This window comes from Zootermopsis nevadensis, unplaced genomic scaffold, assembly GCF_977971745.1.
Source record: "Zootermopsis nevadensis isolate Lab colony 2312 unplaced genomic scaffold, Znev_1.0 Znev_ptg000027l, whole genome shotgun sequence".
NCBI classification, from domain to species: domain Eukaryota; kingdom Metazoa; phylum Arthropoda; class Insecta; order Blattodea; family Termopsidae; genus Zootermopsis; species Zootermopsis nevadensis.
Genome location: NW_028259159.1, coordinates 1,530,572 through 1,545,888, shown reverse-complemented (window position 1 = coordinate 1,545,888; position 15,317 = coordinate 1,530,572). Strand labels below are relative to the sequence as shown.

General features: G+C 37.3%; 1 long non-coding RNA gene across 3 annotated transcripts in view; it reads right to left on the bottom strand.

The window, feature by feature from the left end:
• The window catches only part of LOC147872447 (uncharacterized), a 52,936-nt gene extending 37,619 nt beyond the window's left edge, over window positions 1-15,317 (bottom strand). For 2 of the 3 annotated variants that reach the window (XR_015537303.1, XR_015537305.1), the window contains exons 1-2: window positions 15,182-15,317; window positions 14,223-14,280 (exon numbers count right to left, since the gene is read on the bottom strand). This is a non-coding gene — a long non-coding RNA (uncharacterized LOC147872447). Of the gene's footprint in view, window positions 1-14,204; window positions 14,281-15,181 lie in introns of all 3 variants that reach the window. The other variant, XR_015537304.1, reaches the window with a different exon arrangement.

The following is a 15,317-nucleotide window of genomic DNA, read 5'->3' as shown; positions in this document are numbered from 1 at the left end:
GATGGTAAAGTGAGGGTACTTCGGCACTACGTGGGGCCAAGAGTTGCAGAGAAAAACTTATAAAGCCTCAAAACCGAGGTTCGAAATTGAGACCTGAATATTAAGTAGTAATACCAACCACTACTTTCTATTGGTTTTCAATACATTTCCGTCGTCACAATGATTTTTACTTTTATTGGTCACAGTAAAACGGCTATTTCTAGATAACAGCATCGTCAGCGATTATTATTTTTTACACTAATATTTTAAATTGAACTGCTCATCTACTAATTTCTATGTAGAATTGATAGCACAGAACCAAACTGCTCAAAAAGATGTCATGAATACGCCTACACGAATTAAGATGAGGGCAAGAACTTTATAGATGACGACATTCTACATTGATATCGTATGGAATTATGACTGAAAATTGATTTACCTGATGTATGGAGACCCGCTCATCATGCTATCTTTCCCCTGGGCCTATTATTGTACCAGTTAGTGTAAGTTAATCACTTGTGCGTGCGAGGCTTCTGAGTGGCGCCTACTAGACGGCAGCCATACTTGCACGAGACAGGTTGTAGTAATAGTAAAACATAAGTAATAAACCGAACTATATATTCATATACAGATACATTGAAACAACCATCCAAAAGCGTTCAGAACATCTTGTTTGTATAAACACCACATTTATCGGCAGCTCTTACCGATGTAAGGACGGTTACAAGCCAAAGAGTGTTAAGTCAGGAACTTTTGATTCTCTCTTGTTTGTGGAGTGTATAATGATTTTTATACCACAAAAAAGTTGTACTAACAAAAATCAAGTTACCAGTATGAAGTAAAATTTTTCATGAAACATTTTTTGTGCTTAACTTCGATGTTAATTTCAGATGTTTAAATTAATAAAACCTTCTATTTATTTCTGATAAGTTCAATGACTTCCACTCATTGGCATCTGAACTACCTATGCGTATATTTATTTATATCTACATTTACATTAAAAGAAAGACCATTGAGGTCAACGAGAAATTAAGACGATAACATAGATGTCTGTTGTATCTAAATCCAGAGAAAATCACTACTTATTCTAAAAACAAATTAACCAACATTGAACTTATTTAAGTGAAAGAGTGAAGTTTAGAAATTTATGTATTTCATTTCATTTATGGTAACTGTCAGCGCATAAGAGAAGAGCATATAACACATAATATGTCACTAACATAAAATTGCACTGTATTACAATAAAAATTACGATGTTGTCACAAAACTCATACACACTCATCATAATTGGCCATAATACTGCAATTTCAAAATTATAAACATGTAAACTGTGGCCTAATGACTATAACTTCCGAAATATATTTTAAATCTTCTGTAAATACAGAAAATAAAGTATAGTCAGTTGGGCCTCCTTTAAGAAAGGCTTGCAGTCAACCTGATTGTTACGTGCTAACTCGAGAAAATATGTTGCTAGGTAACACGTCCACGAAAAACCTTTGACGTTGAATTAAATGATGGCTTATAATGTGTAATGGTGGAACAAATAAGTTGATTTGCTCTCGAACGGTCGACTCTCCGACAAATTTCAAATTTATTTGTAGCGCTGTGCTACGTTTCGGTTTTAGCCCTGCACTTAAACAGCAACCTACATAACCGACGAAGGCATACACCGTGTATTACGACGCTATTGTGCATCTGTTGTAGGATACGGCAGTTCTTGTGACGTCACCAGGTACATGGAGGTCGTCAACTTGAATCCGAGGAACCGTAAAAGGCAAGCAGCAGTAACTGCTAATGACGTCATGAAGAATGCCGCGGCTCAATGAAATCTAACCGTTATCACTCACTACACAGTGTACCCTAGCTTTCAGTTCCGCAAGTTGCAACCTCAAATTGACGAGAGTATGGTAACTCAGATGCTCACGGTTCGCCAGATATAAGGGTGAGAAAAAATTAAACAGATATGACCGCGAATATTTTGGAGGCCGTCGAAACGTAACGTGATTACGAATGATAAAATTAGAAACACAAGTATGATAAAGGAAGTGGTCATGGCCTATCTAAAGGCTCTATATCAGCATTTATATGAAGAAACAGAGAAAGACCATAAACAACCACAAATAGCCGTGGTATCCCACTCCAGCTTAAAACGCACGTGTCTGCAGGGTTGTGGCTGAGGGTAATTGTTGGACCAACCGGTTTACATATCCCACTATAGGTATCTCACGCAGGGGTATACAGTTCTTCACAATGCACTAAGCAAATCAGACAAGACGTCATCCCAAATAGCAAAGCCGATATCGAGTTCTCTCCAACACCCAACAACCCGTTTTCAACCTTCTAAGACCCGAGATCACATACACCTTCTCTAATCGACTCACAGACCGCCGAATTGCAAGATGATTACAATGTACATGGAAGTTTATTAGAGGGGCTACAACGTTACCACCGTCAACAGGTTAACTTATTCGCCAACAATTTTCTTTACTAATGTTGTTGACTTGTAGCAACTATATTTTCTTTACATGGAGCGATACAATATTAAAAAGTTTTCGTGGCTGCTTGTTTCATTTCAGATTATCCCACCAAAATGCCAAATGCCTTTGTAATTTGCCTCATATGCGCAACATATTCCACCAATCTCATCCTTATTTGATTTGTTCCTCGTCTACTTAATGACACTTTTAATAGTTAAGATTATTCAAAGCCGAATTACTAGATGATTAATGAATGCTAAATTGGGAAGAATTTGGAAGGAAGTGGCTTTGCCAGATGTATGGTACCACCTCGGCATTTGCATGGCAGTACTTTCAAGAAATTTCTCTGGTCCAGGTTAGAGGATAACTCAACGAGGAGAGCCAACAACTAGTGTTTCTGTACGTTTCCTTTTTACCTGTAGACAGTAGAAGATCCAGGTTCCGAAACGTTTTGTAGCCACTGTGTTACCAATTAAACAGGGCGTTAGTGTGTTCCTCAAACATGTATATATAGCACTTCTGTGCACACGCACATTACGCCAAGTTAGATTTAAATTAATTAATACAACTGGGAATGCATGGAAAGGACTCACGATCCCTGAATGCAGTTAATAAATTACTTAATACACCTGCATAGACAGACGGGCGAATTTTTAACCATTTATTTTTCTGTTTGCACTCGCTTAAGTTTCTGTATTCGAACACCTACCAGAATTTATATACGGTCTTCTACTTGCAAAGGTATTAAATATTTTGAAGCGTTATTAATGGCCCCCAGATTTGTACACATGTAGTTGCACCCCTGTTTCAGCTAAGTAAAGGCAAGGACAGCGTTTGACCCAGGAGTATTCAGGTATCGGGGCATTGAACTTGAACTCATATCAAGTGCCGAAACCTGCTACTGGAGAGAGAATCTGCCAGCCACAAGTAGGCATTTTATTTAGAGGTGCCTGCGAAGTGAAAGCGTAGTCATAATTAATATCTCTACTTGCCACAGAAAGGTAAAATTCTCAACTCCCATCCTGAATCCTGCGGAACATCGGATGTTCGCGATTTTATACAGTAAATAATTTAAATGTTGTGTAATAATCTAGATGGAGAAAAAAGGTTCCAGATATTGAGGGTAGCTGCGATTATATTGGATAAGCAGTCGGGGAAACACGCTGTGGGGAATCCCCCAACTACCAGAGCAACCGTTAGCATGATTATGCCAAGTGGAGTCATTTACCAATTAATTTAGCACTGTTGCGTTTTCTGTAGATAATTCTAGGCGAAAATAATTGTGGGTTATAAATGTGCATAATCCAAAATAGTGGCTTGAGAATACAGGACAAGAATTTTGTTTCAAAATGTGTATGTAAATGTATGTATTAATATAATGAGCGCTGCAGGCGTTTACCGGAACACGTTTTTGTGTTACCGAAATCATCTAAACTAATGCGTGTTTCATAACTCTGCTTCCGTCATCATGTGAGCAACCAAATCAATTCGGTGTACTGGAAGGAGCTGATCTAATTTGTTTTCACTAGTGGCGACAGTCTGTTTACTCAGATATTTTTATTGCAACAGATTAAGAAAATCATGTGCTCATATACTTTGTATCTGAGACCATGGTGCAGTTTGGCCTAAAAGCATCTTCCAAAAAGTTAGAAAACGTAAGTGCCATGTCCCTTCCAGTACTAATTAAGCAAACTCCAAAAAGCATTGTTCTTGTTGAAAAGCTATTAATCGCTCCGATAGTCAAGAATATACGTGTGTTTTATGGAACAGAAATTTCTTTATTGTGCTCACAAGATCCGCCACTGGATCCTATTCTGAGCTAGTTGAATCCAGTCCACATCCTCGTATCCTGTCTCTTTAAAAAAAAAATTACCTCCACCACTACACTGCATACAACTTGCATGGTAAGAAACTCGTTGGACATACATTTGCTTTCAAGATTAACAAAAAGTGCAAACCAGAGTGTTGCATTATAAAAGTACCTTTAATTAAGGCACTATGTGAGATTCAGTAAACTTGCTTTAACAACCGTAATGGGGACTGTAGTCAACTGGACATAGTGAATAAATGAAGCTCAGGTCTGCAACGCCAGACCCCTGCTACATTCTTACTTAATTGCTAAGGCTGGGTGTGACTAGCGGCTTACACACCACGTGTAACTAAAAACAGAGCAATCGATGACAATATTAGACACATGCAATGGTGCCAATTTTTTGGGTATTCTTGTAATTACATTTTAAATTTTCGTTACTTGGCGGAAAAACATCAAGGGTTTGAATCCAAGAAGCATTAGAGTACATTCTTAAGTTCGAATATGTCCTGCTGGACCTTCAGAACTGTCACCTAGAATATATACCACTTGTACCTCAGATGTACACTGATAAGTTGTAGATAAAGAGTGCAATGTGTACCCGGTGGGCAGGGACCGGATCACAAATTGCATATTTTATCGTAAAAAAATATCTGAAAAGTTACTACTGTATTCCAGAAGCTTATGTACCTTATATTAGAAAGACGTCTTTATCTTCCCGTCTCCTTAAAACCTGAAGTTTATAGAACAGATTGGTACAAAAATCAGGACACGCTTCAAATGAAAACACACACACACACACACCCATATATATATATATATATATATATATATATATATATCTATCTTCCTCTGCGATTTCGCTTTTAATTTCATGATTTTTCATGTCTGCTCGAGACAATTATCTTAACCAGCAGACATAATACTCTTTTACGTACAGTATTCAAAATAGCCGTCTTCCACTTTGGTACAAATTCGCATCCTGGGACGGCCAGTGTGTCCTGACGTTCACAACACTTCGTATACAAAATTATAATTTCACATGACATTTTATACCTTGGGTGCGAAACTGGATTTCATCCTCAGAAATAACATATAATTTATCGACGATGTCTGTCGACAAAGTGCTAGGAGATTATTTGCATCTCAGAGAAGGTAACACGAGGATGGAGAAAACTGCACAATTAGGAGCTTTATAATTTTAGTTTTCAATCAAATCAGCGGGGATCGGATGATAGGGAACGTAATACGAATGGGGAGATGACAAATGCATTACATTAAAGGCGGTTAATTTCTTGGCTGTCAGCTGAGAGAAATTTATCTCCTCAGAAAATGCTTTGTTCCTTGACAATTTCCAGCCGATCCTGAACTTCAAGGAGAAGGGCGCAAAGAATCGAACTTCCCTCAGCGCAAGTTATTTCTGTGAGCCGCTTTAATAAAAGTAAAGTTTCTCATCGCAGCCTTTTAGTTAGACAAAAAATAATTTAATTAAAAATACTGTAGACTCGATAACCTATTCATTTTATCCAGATTTAATTGTATACCATTGTTAAAATTACAATCCGTTCGCCCATCTTAAAAGAAGATATCCTCTTGTACTAATATTTTTACTCTACTATACATAGACTCATTTTGTTAAATTCATATCTAATTTAATAGCCTATAATGCAGACTGAAGCAAGATAGTCAAAGACACTTATTTTTACATCCTATTTAATGTCCCAGAACGGATAAACACGTTATATAAACGAGTGAGATCATCAAATCTTTCATTATTTCTAACTTAACCGTCTAATCAGTTTTCAGTAAATTATTCCTTCGTTATTGAGAAATGGTATACTCATACACTAAACGGTGGTTCATACTTCTCCTTGCCCTAATAGAGTTTAACAGTTGAATTAACTTATTGACCGTCTGCAAGAAAAGAATCGTGACTTTAACAGCTACGAAGCGTAAAAAGTATCACTCAGATCTGACATGATCGTGGCAAGTAGTCTACATTCTTTCAGTTCAAAAACACAACCTCAAATTTTCGCGTCGAATCTGTGCTTATAATTTTTATCCAAAAATAACGTTCACATAAATTTTATCACTACTCATAATATACATGCATAGATATAAGGATTCAATAATTTAGCCATTAAATATAAAACCATGTAGAACAGGCCTATATCTAGATGAAACATCACACACACGCGTCTACGGATGTGATACCATAAAACTTAATTATTATGTTAATTACAGTTTTATGATTATAGTCGGTGTTTTCCGCAAATAGAAGGCCAAAACACCAAGGATTTTACTTTTCCTTTCTTTTACCTTTACAGATTAGGCTTTTTATGGCCTATTCATATTCAGAATTAATATTTTTCTTTAACCGAATGAATAAGACTCAAGACCGACTTTCTTTCCGTACTGTATGACATTAAAATAACATCTTATTTTGTGACTCATTTGAAACTGTAACTCCAATGAAGGCTGTTACATGTGGCAACATAACCTAAATTTGTAATCCAGACCATATTGTTTCCATTACACGACGCTCAGTGATACAGCTGCGAAGACACCTGCTGTTGTGTATTAACTCATTACTGGGCTATTAGACATGAGGGGTAGACTAATTGACAAGATGGCGATACAAGTGGTGCAGTAACAGAAACAATAAGAATATCCATCGATTGGTTCGAGACTGATACCATAATTCCCTGTAAAACAGCTGCTGTTTTGGGGTCTCTGTTGCAGCCTCGTACGGGACTAACGAAAAAGATTAGTAAAATGTACGCACATAATGACTTATAATATACAGAATAAATATAAACCTTGGTCAGAAACAAGATAAATGTTAAAATCAGTCACCATTGAGCTGTTGTAGTTCTGAATTCAGAAGGGCGTTACCCGGTCCGCGGGCCACTGATGTGCTTGTACCGAAAACGTGAGATTCTTATAATGTATGACGAAAATAGTAACCTGGTATAAGAAAGCGCTCTGTGTTAACACCCTCGATATCTGATACTGCCTATCGCTGTGAGGAACTTTCCGCTTAAGTAGTGTCGTTTTGATGTCAACGTGGTAACTTCGCCTAAGCTTTTACTTTTGACAATGTAAAGAGCGTAGTACCGTAACAGCTTGTCCTAAGCAAAAGATCCAGACACATGGGATTGGAAACATAATTTATAATTTATAATTCCATATTTTGCAAGTAACAAATCAGACTTTGATTAATGAGTAAATTAAGAGCAGATTGAATTCGGGTGAAGACAGTCGCTATACGCCATGAAGATGTGCAGGGAAGGGTAGGTATAATAGGCCTAGTGCTCGAGCAGAACGGAAATGGGTTCCACTGTGTCGTATAATGTTCCGATTATATTTATTAAGGCTTGGGATCAGAAAAACAGTAAGAAGTTACATTATGAAATAATGGCCCCTTCGTTAACCCTTTGGTTATGGGTTATCCATCAGACTACTATGACCCGTAACAGCGACCTTTGGGGAGGTAATACACAGAATGATACCCTCTAGCTAACCTTGTTTACTTCTGAAGGAATATATAACAAGTTGATGATGGTGGATTAACTAGCTACATTTTCAGCAATTAGTCTGCAACTAATACTGTCACTTTTTAAACAATGCGTGCCCATGTTGATGCAACCAGAGGTCAAAAGTTGTGTGTGTTTTAAATGGAGTTATCAGACATTACTTTCATTATTCTGTTTTCTCTTCTGGCTTCAGAAGTTCAAAGTTCCATTATATTTGTGACACGGGACAGTAATAATGTAAACTAGTACGGAATGCCGAGGAAGTCGTAAAGACATACAGACTTTTTTACGAGCTATCCAAGAATTTAATATGCGTGATTTACACAGAATTTGAAGAGTCCAGAGATACAGTATGACGAGAAAGCTTGTTCCTGCATAGACAGAGATACTCGGACCTCTGCCGGAAAATCTGCTATTCTGATTGAAGTTTTTCGTGGCTTTCCTTAGTACCACAGTCAGACGCTCATATAATACATGAAATGGGACCACGACTGCCTCTTTCCGCTCTCATGATGATGTAATTTCTCATTCAACACAATGTAATAAGTAAACATTGAAGAGTAAACCAAGAACAGACATACTCCAAACGTAGTGTTTAACGTCCCTGTATGTTATGTCTCTAGCTTCCAGTAGAATATCACCAGTATCAATATTGTAACGTTGCATTCTGACCCCATGGTACACTGACCTCAGTTATCGCACTGCGGTCGTCAGTTGATTGTTATCACAATGACTGAGGAACGAATGGAACTGCCAGCTCATCCATATAGTGGTTACAACAGACTAGAAAAAAGGACTTTCCAGAAACAGAAACCACTTTCGCAAGAAACACAACTATAGTCGATTGACCGGTGTACAGTGCCAGAGATACCACATTCGTTGGTATTCAAATATATTTTGTCCCTCGCCACACTTAATTATGTGTGTCTATGTTACATGTAATGTTAATGTATATACAGTTTCACGTTTTGCCAGTAACGCCGTGATGTTACGCAACCCGAAACGTTGAAGACTTGAAAATAAGAAGTTCTTTTCGAATACTTCAATATAGGCAAAATTAATAATCACGCAAATTAGTGAAAGTAAATCGCATTAGTACATTTTTGCAGTGCTTTAATGTCGTCCGAATGCTTGTTTAAACAAACATGCAAACGACATGAAGTGAAGAGTGCAAATTCTGGAGCCTTCCATTACGTAATATTTGCACATCCTTTAAATTCATGATCCCACTCTATGCTACATAACCTGTACAATTGGGACAGCATTGTTAAATAACTAACAATAAACTCCATGGAAATCTCGGAGGAACATGGCGCACAGACAATTAAACAGCAGCCTCAAATATCATCTGCTTTAGTTTTACGAAACGTAAGTTTTTCAAGGTATCCGCCCTTGGATTCAAGTATTTCATCAAAAGGGGATGAGGGCGGAGTTCCATCACGGTGTAAGCCAATAGCAAGCAGGTCAAATTTGCGAGAGTGAATTATTGATCCAAGCCTCTACAGCATCCCGCATCAGCTTACGGACCATCTCTTATTTTAGCAACCAACCCAGTAGTGCCATTGAAATCACGCGTTGAGGGTTAGCTGCCCACAAAATGGCAACCTCTGTCATGGAATGTACTCTGAGGTTAAGTTCTAATTCTCAGCTCATGTTCCCAATTACATGACGTTACATTGCATATTTTTTTTGACTTAGAGAGTTTGGAGACAACGTCCTGTATTAAGAGTGGGAACAGACTTTCTTTGACAAGACAGTTCATATGACGTTGTTTCAAATAACTGTGATTGCCTACTCATGTATGCTACAACCCCCGTACTATGGAATCCCGATTATTGGAATTTTTTCATGTTTCACCGAGAAAACTGGGATTGTGACTATGTCTCTTCACATTGTTCTTAGTAGCATCGTTAAATAAGCCTATAAAAACGTTAACAAATTAATCGACTATCATAAACTTTGTATGAATATCATACCACTATCAGTGGACTCCTTAAGAATTTTAATCTGATACACCACCAAAGGAATTTTCACATGGCACGGTAGGAAGTATGTTAGCCATCAAAAGAAAATATTTTAAATGTGTTTTCTCAATTTGTCTTTTATCGGTCTTCAAACAGGAGGAATTCTTGCTAGGAAGAATAGAGTTGTATAAATTTGCTGGACCCTTCTGAGAATGTTCAAATGACTCTTGACTGACCAAGTAATTTCTGAAAGGGGTTGGTAGGGGACCTGTAGTGAAAACCTGGTGACCTGGTACATTGACACTGACGGCCTGAAATGGAACACTAGAAGCAAAATAAAGCAACTATATGAAGAGCCATTGGCCAGACTCCTGTGCTGGCAAACCGTTAATTGCAGTTGCAACGTGTTAAAACAGTAAACTACTCTTGTATTCGCTCCACTTGATCTGATTCAACTTCTTGTTTCCCCCCGTCTTCTGCATGCTTGCCAAACCTGTCTCATGGGTGTTACAGACACGTGAGGCTCCTAATTGGTTTCTAATAATCGACTTCTCTAAAACTAACGCACTGTTCCGAAACGTTGAGTGGCAATAGTTCTTAGAAAAATGTATAACTTTTATTGAGACACTTTTCTTATCTTCAATTTAAATTAAGATTTATGAAAACAATTTAGAGTTTAGATACACATGTGCATGTTATTCTTGTCTTCCCTCTGAGTCCAAGTTCTACGTTTCATTATAATCTTTTCACCTCTGACACCATCCCTTTAAACTAACGAAAACGTTTTTGTCACATTGGCATTCGTCCAATTAACTTGAAACGATAAGAAAATAATTGCTCAAACAACCGGAAATTCTTGCCTCAAACCTTGAATTTTAACAGGGGTAAAATATAAGTCGCACGAAATATATGAGGGTTTATTTTCAAATACAGTTGCCACAGCATAATGCCAGACGATTCTAAGGTTTAAAAAATGAGTACAACAAATCATGCTAACAGACGATAACCTATGCTAATCTACGAGACTTTTGGTCGGGTCTTTCTGGGTGATAGGAACTCTGGTAACCTTATCATCTAGCCAGCCATGAATGTCGGCTGTTAAAATTCAGACCAAAAGCGAGATAAGTGTTTTTTCTTTAAATGTGAATCTCAGCTTCAGAAATATTTCGATCGTAGAAGCTGTATGATGTCCCGTAGAAAGATATTCTGCTGCTCACATCAGTTCCCCATTAAGTAATCAAATTCCGCTGTTCCTTCTGTCATTGCCTATGTCGGGCAGAAAGCAACTCCAATGTTTACGTAATAAAACGGTAGGTTTATCTGATGGTTTAACAGTAAAAGTATTTATAGACACAATAGAACGAACCATAAAACTAATTCGAATTGTATTTTAGTTTGGTTCCCTGAAGAGTAAAAATATCACTACGATGATCAAATAGAGGTGAGATGGGCGGGACAAGTAGCGAGAATAGGAGAGATAACAAATGGTACATTTTAGTCGGAAAGCCTGAAAGGAAGAAAACATTTGGAATACCTAGACATTGGTGGAAGGATGATAATACAATGGATGTTAAATAAATAGGGTGTGAGAATGTGGGCAGGATTCAACTGGCTCTGGATAGGGTCCACTGGCGGGCTCTTGTAAAGACGGCAATGAACCTTCTGAGTTCCAAAGAGGCGGAGATGTCTTTGATAAGTGAGTGTTTATTTGTTTCTCAGGAAGGATTCCACTCCGTGGAGTTACTTAGTTATGTATGAGCATGCATTTTAAAGTATGGACCGATTAGTTCTATTGAGGGTCTAGTCTGACACTTGCTCTCTTTTGATTTGTGGAAACTTGCATTGAATGTCCTCATTTTAATAGACTCAGTTGTCTGACAGACCACTAATTACCTAAAGATTCAATGGAAACGATACACTGGTTATAAACTTTGAAGTGGAGACTAAGTAGGAAATGATGACGTATATAAAGTGATGAACTATTTCATTATTGTTATCCTTTAATACATTGAATCCCTCTTGTTGCAGAGCCAGTAAAATCGCTAAGTAGTAATTTCAAAATATATAAGTAGGAAATAGGAGTTCATAATACTGTCATGCTACCGGTACAGCTATTTAGAATTTCATATAAGCCACGCACTTGCGTTCTTACACTCCCATTAGCCATACATTTATTTATATTTGTACTGGTATCTTATATTTATTACAAACTGCCAGGGCGAGAGGGTTAGTAGCAGTATCAAAAGCCCGCTATTCAACTTTCATCTGGACCTTTATAATCCAATCCATCATTATTACAAATGTTTCTAACGTGTGTGAAAGCATCATTTACAGCGGACATTTTTCTCAGAAACAGCTCATTCTAATTTTTAGAAATGTCTATGTGTCTATTGGGCCCTCCCTTATGCCTTGTACATTCCCATCTTAACTTAATTCAGTCAACGATAACAATAATAATAATAATAATATTAATAATAAATATCGTTCGTCTATACAGCTTATTTATTTCAGCGTGTTATATACCGCTTTTCCCCTACATGTTTCGGTCGTCGTAGACGATCTTTAAGTGGTATACAAAAGCTATTACAATGCAGGATGCCTTCAATAAAGACAGTCAAAGATAGGCTAACATTCACCAGAGTTAATTAAGTTTGCACCGACAGCGTCGTATAATAAACAAAAACAATAAACATTATTTGGGGACAGATACACGAATAACACGATAATACGAGAATGGCTGTAATGATAGCCCTGATAATGGAGCCAGCAGGCACGTCTGAAACATCGGTAAACTTCTGCCAGACTACACGGCTCTACAACCCAGAAGACAGCGATCTTCTTAGTCGAAGCCGTGAGAACCTTAAATCCTACTTCGTCTTTCATACAGAATAAGGAGAGTTCTAAAATGGCCTTTCATACCTCATTCAGAAAGGCACAGTTCAATATGAAGATAACGGCAGACTGTGACACATAAAGAGACCTAGACAGATAACAAGAGACAGGCCGACGTGTCTGGTGGAAAGTCATGTCATGATGGAGACGTAGACCTACCTCGTCAGTATCCGGGGTCCTGTCATCTTAATTAACACGTCCACATTTGTCTAGTTAATATACAAGCTGCAATGCTACGTTAATAAATATTTCAGTAGGTGTATTTAAACATACATTAAGCATATTTAAACTTATTGTTTTTGTTGTCTTATGTTTTGTTGTGTCTTATTGTAGGACCACTGCCACCGGGTAAAAACCCATTTGCAGTCAAATAAATAATAATAATAATAATATAATACTGACGACTTGAGAATGTCAATGGAACAGGTGAACTGTTTCAAGCATCAAACTCTTCGGCAAAGAAACCCGAACTATTGTGTTTTAAACAATTTAATTTAGTCATTGGTCGGTTGAAGGTAATTAAGTATTATCTACCATCTAAATAAATTTTAAAAATTCTGTTTGTACCTACAAGAAATCATCCAGTTACAGATATTAAGTAGAATAATCGCTGTTTATACTGAGAACAGAACATAACCCATCTTTTGACGAAATGCCCTGTTATTCGACATTAAAACAGGCTGTGAATGTCCTTTAAAGCGCTAAGTTCAAGAAGTAACGAAAGAGTAGAAACACAGGATGAAAACTATGAAATTTACTGTAGATTTCATAATTTACAAGTGCGGAATGTCATTATCGAAGCTATTCTTTATTTCTTATACCATGTCCACAACTGGACGCCTGGTACAGACAGCAAGAGACGTGTAGCAATAGAAAATAACTTTCGAATGCCCCCGCATCTCACAGAGCTAACAACAACGCGAGTTGGAACGCGAACAGCGACGAACATAGCCTCTCTCTTAGAAGGGCGGGGGGAAAAGTATATCTGTCCAAAATAAATCAGGCGACAATTTGGACTACACCCAAATGACTCTTTCTAAGTTTGCTTTTATTTTCTTTAACTTGTACAAGAAAGCCACGTGACACATTTCACACATCGTCGATCCATACGTGTGACGTCCATTCGAGACGTCATCAACTGTCGAGGACATTAAAATTGCAACATTAAAAAAAAAAGATGAAATAAACACGCTTTAAACCTCCTGCGGTTAGGCATAATAACACAATTTCAGATTACTAATAAACAAATAGGAAATAAATTATGGGCTGTTATCTTGTCCTTATCCAAACGATTCTGTTATGCAATTAGGGAATTGAATATTTTCAAATAGACATTGCAACTCATTATTTAAAACATAGGTATATTAGAAGACTCTTATATAAATACTAGTTCTTAAGTACTTAGGCCTATATCACGTTGGCTCCCAAGCGATTGTTTCTGGCGGTGGCTGTCTTGGTACTGAAATGTATACTCATGTGAGCCACCAGTAATCTTCATGGGAGCCACCGTGTTAATTTCGGTACATAACTTTTAAAATAGACTTACGAAATGATTGATTCTTACTGTGTGAACAGGTCCGCACAGGAAACTAAAACGTTTGCGAGGCCCGGGCATGATCCTCCTGAAGCAAATCAAAAATAAAATAAAAAATGCATGTAAATGTTTTGGATCCTTTTGGTGTGTCTTTACGTGTTCTATCGTTATATTTTATAAATTGTAAATCACTTTACTATGGGTTTATTTTTGCATGATACAAATTCTGAACGAAAAGTTATTTTGCATTTATTGACTTATATGTGCATTCATAAATGGTATGATATGTAATGCCAGGCTATTGTAAACTACAAAATAAATAAAATTTACACACAATTAGAAGTATCTAATTTCAAACCACATTCGGATTCGATTGATTGAAAAGGAAGCAGCTGTAACAGCCCTTCTACGTCATTTCCAAGACTACGTATTCAACTTCCCCACTACATAGTTATAATGAAACTGCAAAGTCGAAACTATATCGGAAGGATTCGATGTGTTCTTCGACTGTCTTCCGAATGAAAACATTCGATTACATAGCGAATAAAATCGATTGTCTTCTAATTATTCACATTATTCGTAAGTTCCAAACAACCAAGTCATTTGCGTTTTAATTCGATGGGAACCATCACTAATTGCGGCTACTTTTTATTTATCCCCATTCCCACATACCTTTCAAGCGCGCCAAAAGTTCAAAGTTTTGCCGCCATAATGTACTTGAACAAAACTAATTTCAACATCGTGAAATTGTAACTCCTACTTGCGTCTTTCTTACTAGTGAAAACAAATTACTATTAAATCATGGAAAAACATTTAATAATTTGCAAAGTTCTTCCTGCTATAGGATACTTCTTACAGCAGGCGCTACTTGTCAGCTAATTGCGTGGACCTCAATAACCAAAACCGTAAACTAGAAAATACAATGCAAAGGCAACATTTGGTAGGTTTAGCTTATTCAGATAGACCATTTGAACATATCGAACACTTACAGCAGCAGAGACATTTTCAGTAGGGTTATTTTGGTTAACAGCCTAGTCATCCCACACGAATTCCACACGCAGCCACCAACAAGCTAATCATTGGACAATTTCTCCGTTAGATGGTGACACCTGTCGACACTGTGTT